The sequence below is a fragment of the Cryptomeria japonica genome, chromosome 1 (genome assembly GCF_030272615.1).
Source record: "Cryptomeria japonica chromosome 1, Sugi_1.0, whole genome shotgun sequence".
NCBI lineage: Eukaryota > Viridiplantae > Streptophyta > Pinopsida > Cupressales > Cupressaceae > Cryptomeria > Cryptomeria japonica.
The window spans coordinates 422,635,721-422,648,497 of NC_081405.1; positions in this window are offsets into that span (position 1 = coordinate 422,635,721).

Below are 12,777 nucleotides of genomic sequence, written 5' to 3' on the forward strand. Positions count from 1 at the left end.
GACTATTGAACTCATTGGATCTAGGTACATTGTTAATAAAGTAAGGAAAATTATTGTAGGCTTTGCTCCTACATACATTGGCAGTGTGTCCTTCTTTAAGACAGTTAAAGCAAACGGGTTTGAATTTTTGCTTACCTTTTCCTTTGAATGTTGGTTGCTTCTTTGATTCTTCATCATTTGTTCTTGAGGATTCTCCTTTGTCATGTCCAGAGAAACCAAGTCCATTGGTATTCTTTGCTGGTCTAGATGACTCAAGCTTTTGCTCTAGCTTAACAGTGCTCTTGTTGAACTTAGCAAGTATTTTCTTTGACTCTGAGAGTTCTTTGGAAATAGCAGTATTTGTCTCCATTAGGCTTGCATTTTCAGAGATGGCTATGTTCAGTTCATCTTGTACTCCTTCTTTTTCCATTCTGCTCTCATGAAGGCGAGCAGTCAATGCACTAATCTCTTGTTTCAACTTGGAGATCTCATGATCTCTGTCCTTCACCAGATCTTCAGCTTTCCTCCGGTTCTCAAGTTCTTGACTAAACTGGATAGTCAATCCTTCCAACTCCTTTCTCAGATTGGATTTTGAATCATTCAGCTTATTTACTTCTGCTATCATGGCTTCCATATCTGCTTCATTTGCAGAACTATTTTCAGATAGCTCCATCAACTTTTCTGCATGTTCTCTCCTTTTTGCTTGAGATGCCTTGTATTTGACCATAAGATCATCATAGGCTTGCTTAGACTGAGTGAGTCATTGAGTAAGTTCCCTCAAGGTGTATTCCCCCATATCTCTTTCCAAGTGGTTAAACTTATAGAAAGGTAGGCTCTGATATCAATTGATGAATACTAAGAGGGGGGGGGTGAATTAGTATACCGAAAAACACTTCACTTAAACACTTAAACAGTCTAAAGATAAACCGGTAAGATAGCTTAATAGACAGACCAGTTATCACACAAGAAAACCAAAATGCAAATAAAACATTCACCCAGAAAAGCAATACAACCATAACACAAGATATTTGACATGGAAACCCAAATGGGAAAAACCACGGTGAGATGGAACTCACAAGTCACTATCTGTAGAATAGAAACCAGACCGGTTAAGGTCAGACCGGTTAAGGTCTTACAATGTTCTTCACCAGAAAAGATCCTGTTAGGAATCTCAATCTCTGTTAGGAGATAAGTCCGATCAAGGACTACCTTGCTAGAGGATTTTAGATTCACAGAGGTGAACCGCCTTGTTAGAGGATTTTACAAAGGCTACTCTGAGCCTACTCGGTTAAGGGCTACAGACTTGTCAAAGAGGTGAGTAATCAACAAGTGTGTGATCTATCAGATAGCACTGATTGCTTGGTTAGATCTAATATAGCTCATAGCTAATGCATTCCAACATTACTTCAGTCTTCTCTGTCTCTCACTCAGTTACTACTTGATCTTCTCAGATAAGATCGCTCTTACAACAACTCATCAACCACCTTAAACCCTAGCACAAACAAAAACTTTCAACAACAACCTAGAACCCTAGACATGATGTCCTTATGAAGGAAGCTGATTTCATGTCGGTCCAATAGGATTACATTTCAATTTCCTAGGTTCAATGAATCTAGACATACTCAGTAACATGACACAAAAAGCACCGTCAGTGTGTCAACATCGTCAGACAATCGGTGGATTGGTAACTCATCACAAAATGCTGGTTGGTAACTCAACACAGAGTATTACCGGTTCATACAAAATACCGGTTGCCGGTTTGACAAAAATGAAGACTAGTAAGAATGTGTTATGCCGCTTTGCTCCCTTGTACCGCTTGAGATCTACGAACCACTTGGGGTCGACATGCCGCTTCAGACCGGGAAACACATTCTACAAAATCACCAATAGTCTAAAGACTAGAATACAACATACCGGTTGGAACAGATACCGGTTGAGGTCTAGCTCACACATATAAAGGGGATCTCAATGCAAGTGTGTGTCCATCAATGACAATCACAACATAAACATCAAAAATGCCAACAGTTACTCCCTCATACGTGGTTGTGATTGGTCACTCAGTTATGTGAAATTTGTTTGTGTTTGATGACTTATCATGGTTTTGGTGAGTTGTCCCCTGTGTTGCATGGGCTAGCATTGAATTTTTGAAATTTCATATTTCTGGAATCAGTCATCGAACTCTTCTATCTATCTATTTCATGACACTTGTTGCACTTATTTTATTGTTGAAATTGTGTACACTTCTTTAATTTAATGATGAATTGATGATTTCCCCCCTTGGGTTTCTCTTTTCCAATCTCATGGTGACTATTATGAATGTTTGACATTGTTGGCTCTATTTGTGTGTAAGTGTTGTCTTCTATCATGTTCATTATAAACCTCTAATAGTATGTACAAGGGAGAACATTGTAGAGAATATACCACATGTGGTTGTTGAGTAGTTGGAATTGTAGTTCAATAAATGAATTAAGTGATGTTTTTATTATAGAATGTGAATGAATTTCCTTGGGTATATGAAAATGGTTAGAAATATGTGACTAGGCAAATGTGAATTTTATAGTATTGCATTTGTAAATATCATGACGATTTGCAAATTCTATCTTCAATAAATGTTAAATGCATGCCTTAGGTGATAATGATTAAGTATGAATGTCTTGTTAGATTCTAATGAGATGTGCATTTGATGGTGTATTAAGGTTATGACAATTCTTGCCATGTGATGGGATTATGAATTAAAATGTAGTAGGATTATCTTTGTGTGCTCATCGTATTCTTTCTTAAGCTTGTTTGGGTAGCATTAGAATCTTGTGTATTCTCTTTGTTTGATCCTATTGTTACTAGATGTTTTGGTGTGATTGAATCCACCTAAGATGCTTGTTTCTCCTTGTGTGAACTTGAGATTATTTATTGCCTTATGCTTGATGCTCCTGGAGTGATTGTATTGGTGTATATGGCACCATCGATCTTGTTATTTTGTTGCTTATGTGTACTCTATGAGTCACTTCAGATGTGAATGCCCTAACTACATGTATGGTTGACATCATGTAGGAATGGGAAGTGCCCTTAGATACAGATTCTATGGTTTATGATAATATGTATATCTATTATATATCTATATGTATGCCTTTTCCTAGACTCCATGTTGGAGGTTGGTGTGATTTGGAGGAGTGCATCTTAGTGGTTTTATCTTTCCTAGCCTAAGGTTGGAAGAGGATGTGGTCCTAATAAGTGGATTTGGTCATCTTGAGCTTAGTTGAAATTGTGAGTGTGGGGTGTTGACCCTAGTGAGGGGTTCAATATTACCTCATTGGTTGTGAAATCATGGCCAAGATTCATTCGAATAACCTTGTCTCAATTATAGTTGAGTGCTTGGCAATAGATAAATCTTGCCCTGGTCTTATGCCTAGTGGTTAGTGGCAATCATGTGGCCTTTATCTTAGTTCTTAGACGTTGTTGAGCCTTTGATTGTGGGCACTCCTAGTTATGAGGTAAATTTATTCACGATAGTGCCTCTGAGTACCCTTGTTTCGACCTTAGTTTTTGTTGAGAAGCTAATGTGGTAAGAAATCTTGTCTTTTATGAGATTATGGTGGAATAAGTGAGATTCCTTCTAGATTTAAGTGAGCTCTTGATTAGCATGATGGTGTCTTCCTACCATATAGGATGATATTTTCTTCCCTTACTTTGGGAGGAATCCCTTTGAGTTTGGTGCCTTGATATAAGGAGAGATCATTGTGGGCACGGTTTCATGTTTGGTTGCCTCAAGATGAGGTAGAGTTGGTTGATTTTGTGTATATTTTTTGAGAAGGCGGCTAGATGGAGTTCCTAACACTATGTGGCAGCTTGTTTGCCAAAGTTAGTGATTGTTATCCTCTTGTGGATTGTATAGGAGGTCCAACCCTTGATCAATTTTGTGTAGGTAAGAGAGTTGTGTGATGTGTCCTAGACTTATCAATGAGTCAAAGGGCCAATTTTTTTATATTCTCGATGTGATTGATAGATTTTGCACTGAAGGTTCTTTAAATTGATAGTAGGCTTCCAAGAGTAAGCCTAGCCCTAGGGGGTGGATGTAATGCCCTTCAATTTCTCTTATGTATTTCTTCCCCTTGATGTGGATTTGTCTATGAGTCGACATTTGTGTCATTTTCTTATGGATGTTAACCTTTATGAGGTGTCGTGATATTATTCTGGATGATGCATTTGATTTTATTATGAGGCCTTGAGTGCCTAACTTCTGCCCTTGTTTGGATATATGTTTTGTGTTTGTGTTGGACCAGTGATGTTCTGGATTGCTTCATGATGATCATGATTATCCTTTTCCGTTGGGATGTGTTCTTGCTTCTTGTTCTCAGTTGTGAAGACCATGGTGTTATTTCTTATTGCATATTTGTTTGGATATTGGATTCGATGGGAGTTGTTACCATATTTATGATGTTTCAATATTAATGTTGATCTAATTAATAATTGGAATGTGACAAGTGATGTTAATATGGTTGGTTGATTTAAAAGTAATAAATCATATTTTATGTTATTATATTTCTTTTAAGAGGTTAAATGCTTACTTATATACTCGTTGATGAAGCCATCCACCATTGATGGATTCCCCTTGTTGAGTGTTTTCATACTTGTAATTCATTTGGATTGCATGGAGGTTATGCCTTTCCTTATCATTTATTGATGTGACATTATGTACTTGGTTTATTGTATATTCATGTTGAGTGTTACTCCACGATTGCTCTTGTGTGAGCCTATTTGCCTCCCTTTCTTGAGTGTTTGACTATTTGGGCCCTGTGACTATCTCCACCAGCATGGTGAGTTTGGGACCTATGGGTTCTACATGGCCGGGTGGCATTTCCAACCACCATTGGGGACCAGAGGACTTGGATCGTGAGGAGTTGAAGAGTTCCCTCTCCTTCCTAAACACTTGTTCTTCTCCTTCCATTCTTGTAGTTGTATCTATGTAATTGTTACTGGGGATGGTATTGATTGATTATTTGTATATGGAACACTCCAAGTGGAGATGTATGTAATTGTAATACATATTATTATGGATGGATGCATCTTTAGTGGACCGGTGTTGAGAACGACCACCGAGCATGATCTTGTATGTGTTTAATTTGATGCTATATATAATTTTATCATAAGAACACTTTGTTTGGTACTTAAAATAAATGTAGATGTGGTTCCTATTGTATTGGGGATTGAGTTGGTCATCTCCTATTGATGTCATGTGATGTTGACCAAGCCCTTGTTGGATTGAGCTCTTAGGGGCCAATCAGGCATAAGAGGAACCAACCAATGTGTGTTTCATGATGTCCAGTTGAGAAATTTAGTTGTGTTGGACAACTAAGTGTCTATTTGTGTTAGTTGTGGTTGAATTGGGATGAGTGATTATGAAGTGAGTACTTTTGGACTTGGGCTTGTCTTATAGGAGTCATCTGGTGACCTGGTGTCTAAATACTTGACTGATTTTCTCACCATTTTCGCAATTCTCTCAACTATGGGATCGAATGGTCATTCCGACTCCATTTGGGGGTTAAGTGTGTCCTTGTATTCAAACAGTCTGTCAAAGAAGCTCATGGGTTTTGGATGAGCGTGCGTCTTAGGGACGACAATGCGAGTTCACCAGTCCATAGGACTCTACTGTGTAAATTTGACGCTAGCGTACAGGTTCAGGTTACCTGCGCGAGTCAAGGGCACCGGTGCACCACACTAGTGTCCTATCGACACTCCAGTATCCAATGGGGATACTTGGTTGGTCGTTGAGAGCCCTCTCTTGCCAGTTCAATTTGGGGGCAGTTTCTTGGGGCTAGTGAGGTTAGTTTGACCTAGTTTTGGATGTGTTGTGAAGGTAGCAATGTCAGGGAACCCTCTAAGGGGTCTTGAGTAATTTTTGAGTGTATAGTCTTCTACTTGTGCATTGTCGATTATCGATGAGATTAATGTTACATTGAGGTGAGGGTTATACTTGTATTGATATACATGTTGACACTTTAATACTTCAAATATATATATATATATATATCCCCATGCTCCTTTTGTGTAATTTTCTCTTATCCTCTAGGGTTCCTTGGCAGAGAGTTACATATTCCAACACCTTACCACTAGCTACTTTAACATCACAAATTCTTTCTTATATTTTCAAATTTCTCCTTCTAATGACTTTGTGAACATGCCTACAACCTATTCTTGTAATCTACAAAACTCCAAGTAAATTTTTGCATTGTTTCACTATTATCTTGATGAAATGGTACATGTATTAATATGTTTTCTTAACTAATAGCATATAGAAAGACAATTACTTAATGCAAGTCAACAAATCATCTATCACCCAACTTAAAAATTCAAACCTTGTTTGATTGATATTTTGTTTGACATGAGAATATTTATGCTTGTACAATGACTTCTTTGCCAAATAGATACACCAACATATCCACATTTCTTTTGTACACTATCTTTCATATGTTGTTTCTTCCACTTTTGTTCCCACATTTTTTAGAATGATTCTTCAATCAACAAATAGTACAAAGATGAATATCCCAACATGTTTCTTTTCTATGCCCTTTCCTATTACAATGAGAACATTGAGAACAATACAATTTTGGAATTGACTTATGTTTAACTATATTATCTCTAACATCATTTGTATTTTGTTTACTTCTAATACATTCAGGGTGTTCATTCTTTAGGCTCACACTTGGTTCAATGGACTTTAATTCTTTTCCCATACTTTCCCAAACCTTTTATATCATAGCCTATTTTTTCATTATCTTAAAACCAACATTTAATTTCTAAACATCCTTTGTTACTATCATCACAACTAGCAAGATTTGTAGATTAAAAAACATTGTTATCTCTAACCTTATACTCTTTATCTTTAGCTATATCACACATATTAAATGATTCATCAAATGAATAAAACAAATATTTTTTATCGCATGAGAAATTACATAAGATAATCATTACTAACATTAACTTTATAAATTTTAACACAAAATTATAATTTTATTATTTAAAAAAATTTTAAGAACAAAAAATTTGGCTAGTTTAGGTTTACATCTTAGGCACACATTTTCCTTTAGGTAAGCTTCAAGTAATTGATCTAATAGATTATTTTCTTATTTCAAATTTTGATATTTAATCTTTTTGAGAACTATTTTCCTTTGTAAGGATTTTAGATTGTTTTTCAATCAGCCTCAATTTTTCTTCTACTTTTTTATTTTTCATTTTAACTTCTACTTGATCTTCCAGAATATCGTTTTCTTTTTTTCGCTCTTTTACCAATCTTTCCCATTGAAACAAATTATTTTTTTAAACTTCTTTCTCTATTTTTGGAAAAATAAAAAATAAAGTGTTACCTTCTAAAATTAGCACTCTCTTTCTTCCTTTATAATAATATTAATTCTTTCTCAAAGGGAACATAAGACTTTTTTATTGAAGTTTAGAGAGAGAGATGCCCAAATTATTTTTAAGAATGACTAAGATAACTAACATACCTACCACAACTAGCATATATGACAAGGAAATACTAATAGGCTCAATGGAAGGAATTTTTTTCTTCATGACTACAAGTACATATATCTTTCATGTTGGCAACAATTGATACAACACATAGTATGTCAATGACTAAATTCATGAGCTTGTCTACTCTACAATTAGAATTTCCCTCATGTCCTTACTCAAAAGGTAAGATTACTAATATAATTTAAGCAATGCACACACAAGTTAGATGGGATTACACTCGCTCCAATAGTATATCATTCATATATTTTTTCTACAAGTTGTGCTCTTCTTTTGTGTTTCACAATTTGGACTTGGTCGATAAATAATGGTGCTAGGCAAGCTAGAATGTGTAGACACCTAAAATTGTCCTAGCCTAATTAAATCAATATTTTATTTATTTAAATAATTCACTTATCCTCTTCTAGTCTTTCCCTTTTTAAATAAATATTTTTATTTATTTACATTATCTTTTCCCTGAATTAAATAAATATTTTATTTATTTAATTGGTCTCACTTCCTTTATTAATTAAATAGATCTTTATTTCTTTAAATAATTCATTAGCTTTTTCCTCCATGACACCTGCCATTTATCTCTTAATTTTCCTCTAACTACCCCCTTCATATTTTATTATTCTCTCTACCTACCCTCTAATCTTTGCCGACCATTTATCTTTTTGCCTCTTAATCTTATCCTTCCATTTTCTAATGTGTCTTCTATATAAGAGGATGTTATCTTCCTTTCACAACCCTAATTAACACTTTTATGCAATCAAGCCTTCTTGCGATCAAGCAACTTCACAACTAAAATTTGTTCTTTGTTGAGCTTTTATGCACAATACAAAATCTGAGAGCAAATATATCAAACAAGATCAATGGAGATCAAACCATACTTGGCATGTGAATGGTATTATTGTTTCATTTTTTGTTTTACATGTTCTTAGGTTTCTTCATTGGTGTATGGTGAATGCGTTATTATAGAACTAGGGTTTATTTGTGGTTGGATCTTATGGTTTTGCAATAGTTTTTCATCATATATAGAATGCACATTAGACTCACAATAATTATCCACCTTATAACTCTTAATATACCTTGGAGAGGCTCAAATTCTATCAAACGTTTTTTATGGGATTATGTAAATGCCTTTTAAGCTCTTGAAACTAAACCAACACCATATGTTGCTTGGTTATTTTAAGATCTTTGTATTTCTTTCACTTGCAGATGAATCTTTTGAACCTTACATATCTTCATGTATCTTGTTTCTCATTTTTTTACACTCTCAATGGTTTGTAACTACCATTCTTTGATAATTTGTTTTGCAACAAAGAGGCTTTGACACCAATTGCTGAAAATGGAGAGGTTGAATACATCTACTCTATTACTAAAATTATAAATCCAAAATCTTTTAATAGATAACATATGTAGATAGATTTTTCTCTTGCATGAGACATGACTCTCTATGCTAAACGTTTTGGAGTGATTAAATATAATTTATAATTTTAACAAACACTAATAAACAATTTTTAAACTTACAAAATTATTATTATTGAATCACAAAACTCCAAGAGAGAATTCAAAATAATTTCAATATTGAAACTCCATTCCATGTTGTGCTCACCACTTTTACTTGTGGTGGAGTACAATTTTTTTTTATTGAAGTGGATATCTAGCTAATTTCTTATATTCACTCTATCTTCTTGAAATAATTCAACTCATATCTTTCAACATATGTATTATTCCAAGAAGCCTTTATAAGTTGCAAATCTCATATGTATTTTTTATTTTCTAGATTTTATGGCAAGTATGTTAATGAACCTTGTTTCCTAGTTTAAGGGTTCTGAAAAATTGAATTGCCACTTTTTTGTCTCTAACATTTTAATTTAGATATTGAATATTTTATGTTAGTGATTTTGTATTTTTGTTTTATTGTTAAGATCTTATTACATATGTTTATGGATGTATTGTGTATATGTGTATTGTGAATTTAATTTAAATGAAATTTGTTCTTTTATAGACCAACATGCTCCTTGACCAGCTTGACAACTACAACTTCTTCCAATGGGTTGTCTTCTATTTTCTTGGTTGGAGCCTCAATCATCTCTTTAAATCCATTGTATTAATTTTGGATTTATAAGGAATGATACAATGTGAGTAGATGCTCCCTCAAATGACATGTTGAGTCTCTTGATTTTTTTTTTGCACATGAAAAAGGTCTTTCCAAAAATGCTCTCTATATGATATTGACTTACAATCACTCAAACACTTGATTTCCATTGATAAGCAATCTAATTTATACTCTTGTTTTCCATTTTTTTTTGTTTTCCGTATTGGATGTCCAAGTCCAGATAAAGTGCTTCCAAAAAAAGGTAAAAAATGGTGGCCTCATGCCCTAAAATAAGTTACAAATGAATATTTTATAGTAAACAAATTAAAAAAATTCACTAGTTCACTTCTCCATAATGGACATCTAAAGTGAAAATTATGGTTCGTAGATCATCTTCAAAAAAACATTGCCAAGATGTCACCATTTGAGGATTGTATTAAAAATGCAATAACTTGAATATTATTCAATCCAAGTTAAGCTTCATAATCTTTCCTGTGGATTTGGAAATTAGAGAACTAGGCTTAATGTAGGAGAAATATGTGAACAAACATAGGGAGCATGGTTTAGTAGACATTATCGTATGACAATGAAAAAGATGATCAATTATATGTGCAAAGATGGTTTATGGTATGAACTTGATTCTATATAGCACACTTAGCACATAAATCAAAACATTATGGTAACTATTCAGATGAATGTTTTAAAAATCCCTAACAAAAGAGATGTAACAATATGAAACAATTGGCTTCACATGAAATCTTCTATTAGGAAATGAGTACCCATAAAATACTTACGAAAATGAAAGCTCAAATCCTTGCTTCTTATACCAAGTATGACAATTCATGTTTTGTTCTATGTAGAGAGGGTGAAGGATTATCATTGCAAACATGCATTGTAAAAAAAGACACAAATAAATAGAGAGGAGTATTGTACTAATTTGATTAGATGTAGGAGTCTTTAAGTAGAGAGGATTTTTGTGTTAATTTGGTTACAAATAGGAGTCTTTAGTTTTTGTTATTTTTGAGGTTCTAATAGATTGGATCACTCCAATTGTTGTATTAGATCATCTTGGAATTCAATAAAAGTAAATTAGTCTTAAAGATCGTGTAGTATCATCTTATGAGTGGAATCGAGCAATGTGCTTTGTGGATTATTATGGATAATTATGCTTAGCAATTTCTATAGATTTATTGTTGTTTTGAGCATGTCACATGTTTCATAAATTTAATGTGATGAAATTAATAATTTTTTCTATGTCGTGTTCTTATACAATATTATATTATAAGTATAGTGGTCCCATTAGATGATGTGTTGATGTGAAGTTCCTCTCCTATAATTTTGGTTCTATTACCCAAGTTTAATGCACATAGTTTGTATCATGTCCATTGTTAGCTTCATTTTGGACAATGGTTGGAAATATAGTATGCATTCATAAGTAACATTGCTTCCTAGACTAGAGTTTATTCATTTATGTGTGAAAATATTAAAAAATAATCTTGTAAAAACCCAAATTAGTAGGGAATTTGAAACAAGTGAATAAAATGAAAATGAGTTAGTCAAATATCTTAGTGTTGTTTAGGATGCACCTACATTGAGCTCGCTAAAATGGAGTCCATAGACACATAAATTTCTCTTAAGTATGTAGTCAACAATCTTATGTGGAATGACTACTGTTCTGCTGATTGTGCTGCAAATGTGGCGGTTAAGAATGAGACAATTACCACGTGGATGGGTGAGAGCGGAATCCCCGAAGATGTTAGACAAATTATAAGTGATGAACAATATCGAAGTACCCCCAAGCCTCTTGATTGATAGGGTAATTATGAAAAGTACTGATGTAAGCACTTCAAGTTATTTCTATAATGAGAAAATCACTCATTATAACATCATCAAAACTTGTTTTATAATCAATCAGATCATTAAGGCCAACAACTCACGCTTTCTGGGTATTTGTTTTAGCTCCGAAAAGCTCTCTGTTTTACCAGCTCTGCAATTTTCAAAATTTGACTGTGAGAAGTGGCACCATGGGCGGAAATAAGAGACAATATGAGCCAAGTAGTTGCAAGGAGTGGAGACAGAAGGAAGAGGTGTGGGGTATTTTGCAGAAGGGTGGTATGTTGAACTTCATAGAGAGACTACACAGCCGTGATGGAATGGTAACTAGCCTCTTCTGCAAAAATTGGAAGAAGGGCATGCTAAAAATGGGTGATCAAATGGTGGAAATTGATGAAGATTTAATTGCTAAAGCTATGGGTCTCAACAGGGAAGGTTGCAACTTCTACAGAGACAGGAAGGTCAGCAGGGAAGCCATTGAAAGGTACCCGGTTACTGAGAAAGAGAAAAAAAGACTGGTAAAGTTGAGCAAAACCTATTACCCGCCTAGGGCTTTTGCCAAACCCTGGCGGGAAATTCTCTTTGTTTTAATGTAGTATATAACTCTAGATGGTAGGTTTACGAAAGTCTATGGGTATCATTTTGTTCTGTTAAACCATTTTAGGCATAATGATAAGGTGAATTTTCCTTATTTCTTGCTTTGCTCAATGAATGCCTCCCTAAAAGCCTACAAAGAGAATCCTCTGGGCGATACCGCAATGCACCAAGGTCTTATGGTCCTCATTTATGACCATTTAAAGGCCAATCAAATTAACCAGATGCAGCTCTCTGTGGACTTTGAGGAAGATATGTCTGATTCTGCTTTTTCAGAGGAGGAGGATTCTGACAATGACTCCTCGTTTGATAATGAGGATAGCTCTGATGACTCAGAGTATGAGAGTAGTAAGAAGAGGAAATCAAGACCCTCATCTTCTAAGGGCAAAAAACTTCAAAGCAAACCCTTGATCAGCATCTCTTCGGAAGAAGAGGATTCAAATTATTTTGAGGAGAACAAGAACCCTAAGGGGTTGCTGAAGAAGAAAGGTAAAAACCAAGCCCAGACACGAAAGAAGCATAAGAAAAAAGAGGAGACTGGCAAGGAACTGGAAGCTGACAAGCAAGCTAGGACCCTAGAAGCCGAGCACAGCTTGGATAAGGAGACAATGGAAGAGACTCTCAGGGCTTCCAACACTATCTCTGCCCTCCATATCCCTAAAGATGAATAGGTAACCCTTGGAAAAGCGACTCCCTCTTCTGGCCCTCCTCCCGAGGCCTTGAATGGTTTTATGAAAATGATTGAATGGCTCATTGATGGTTCCAAG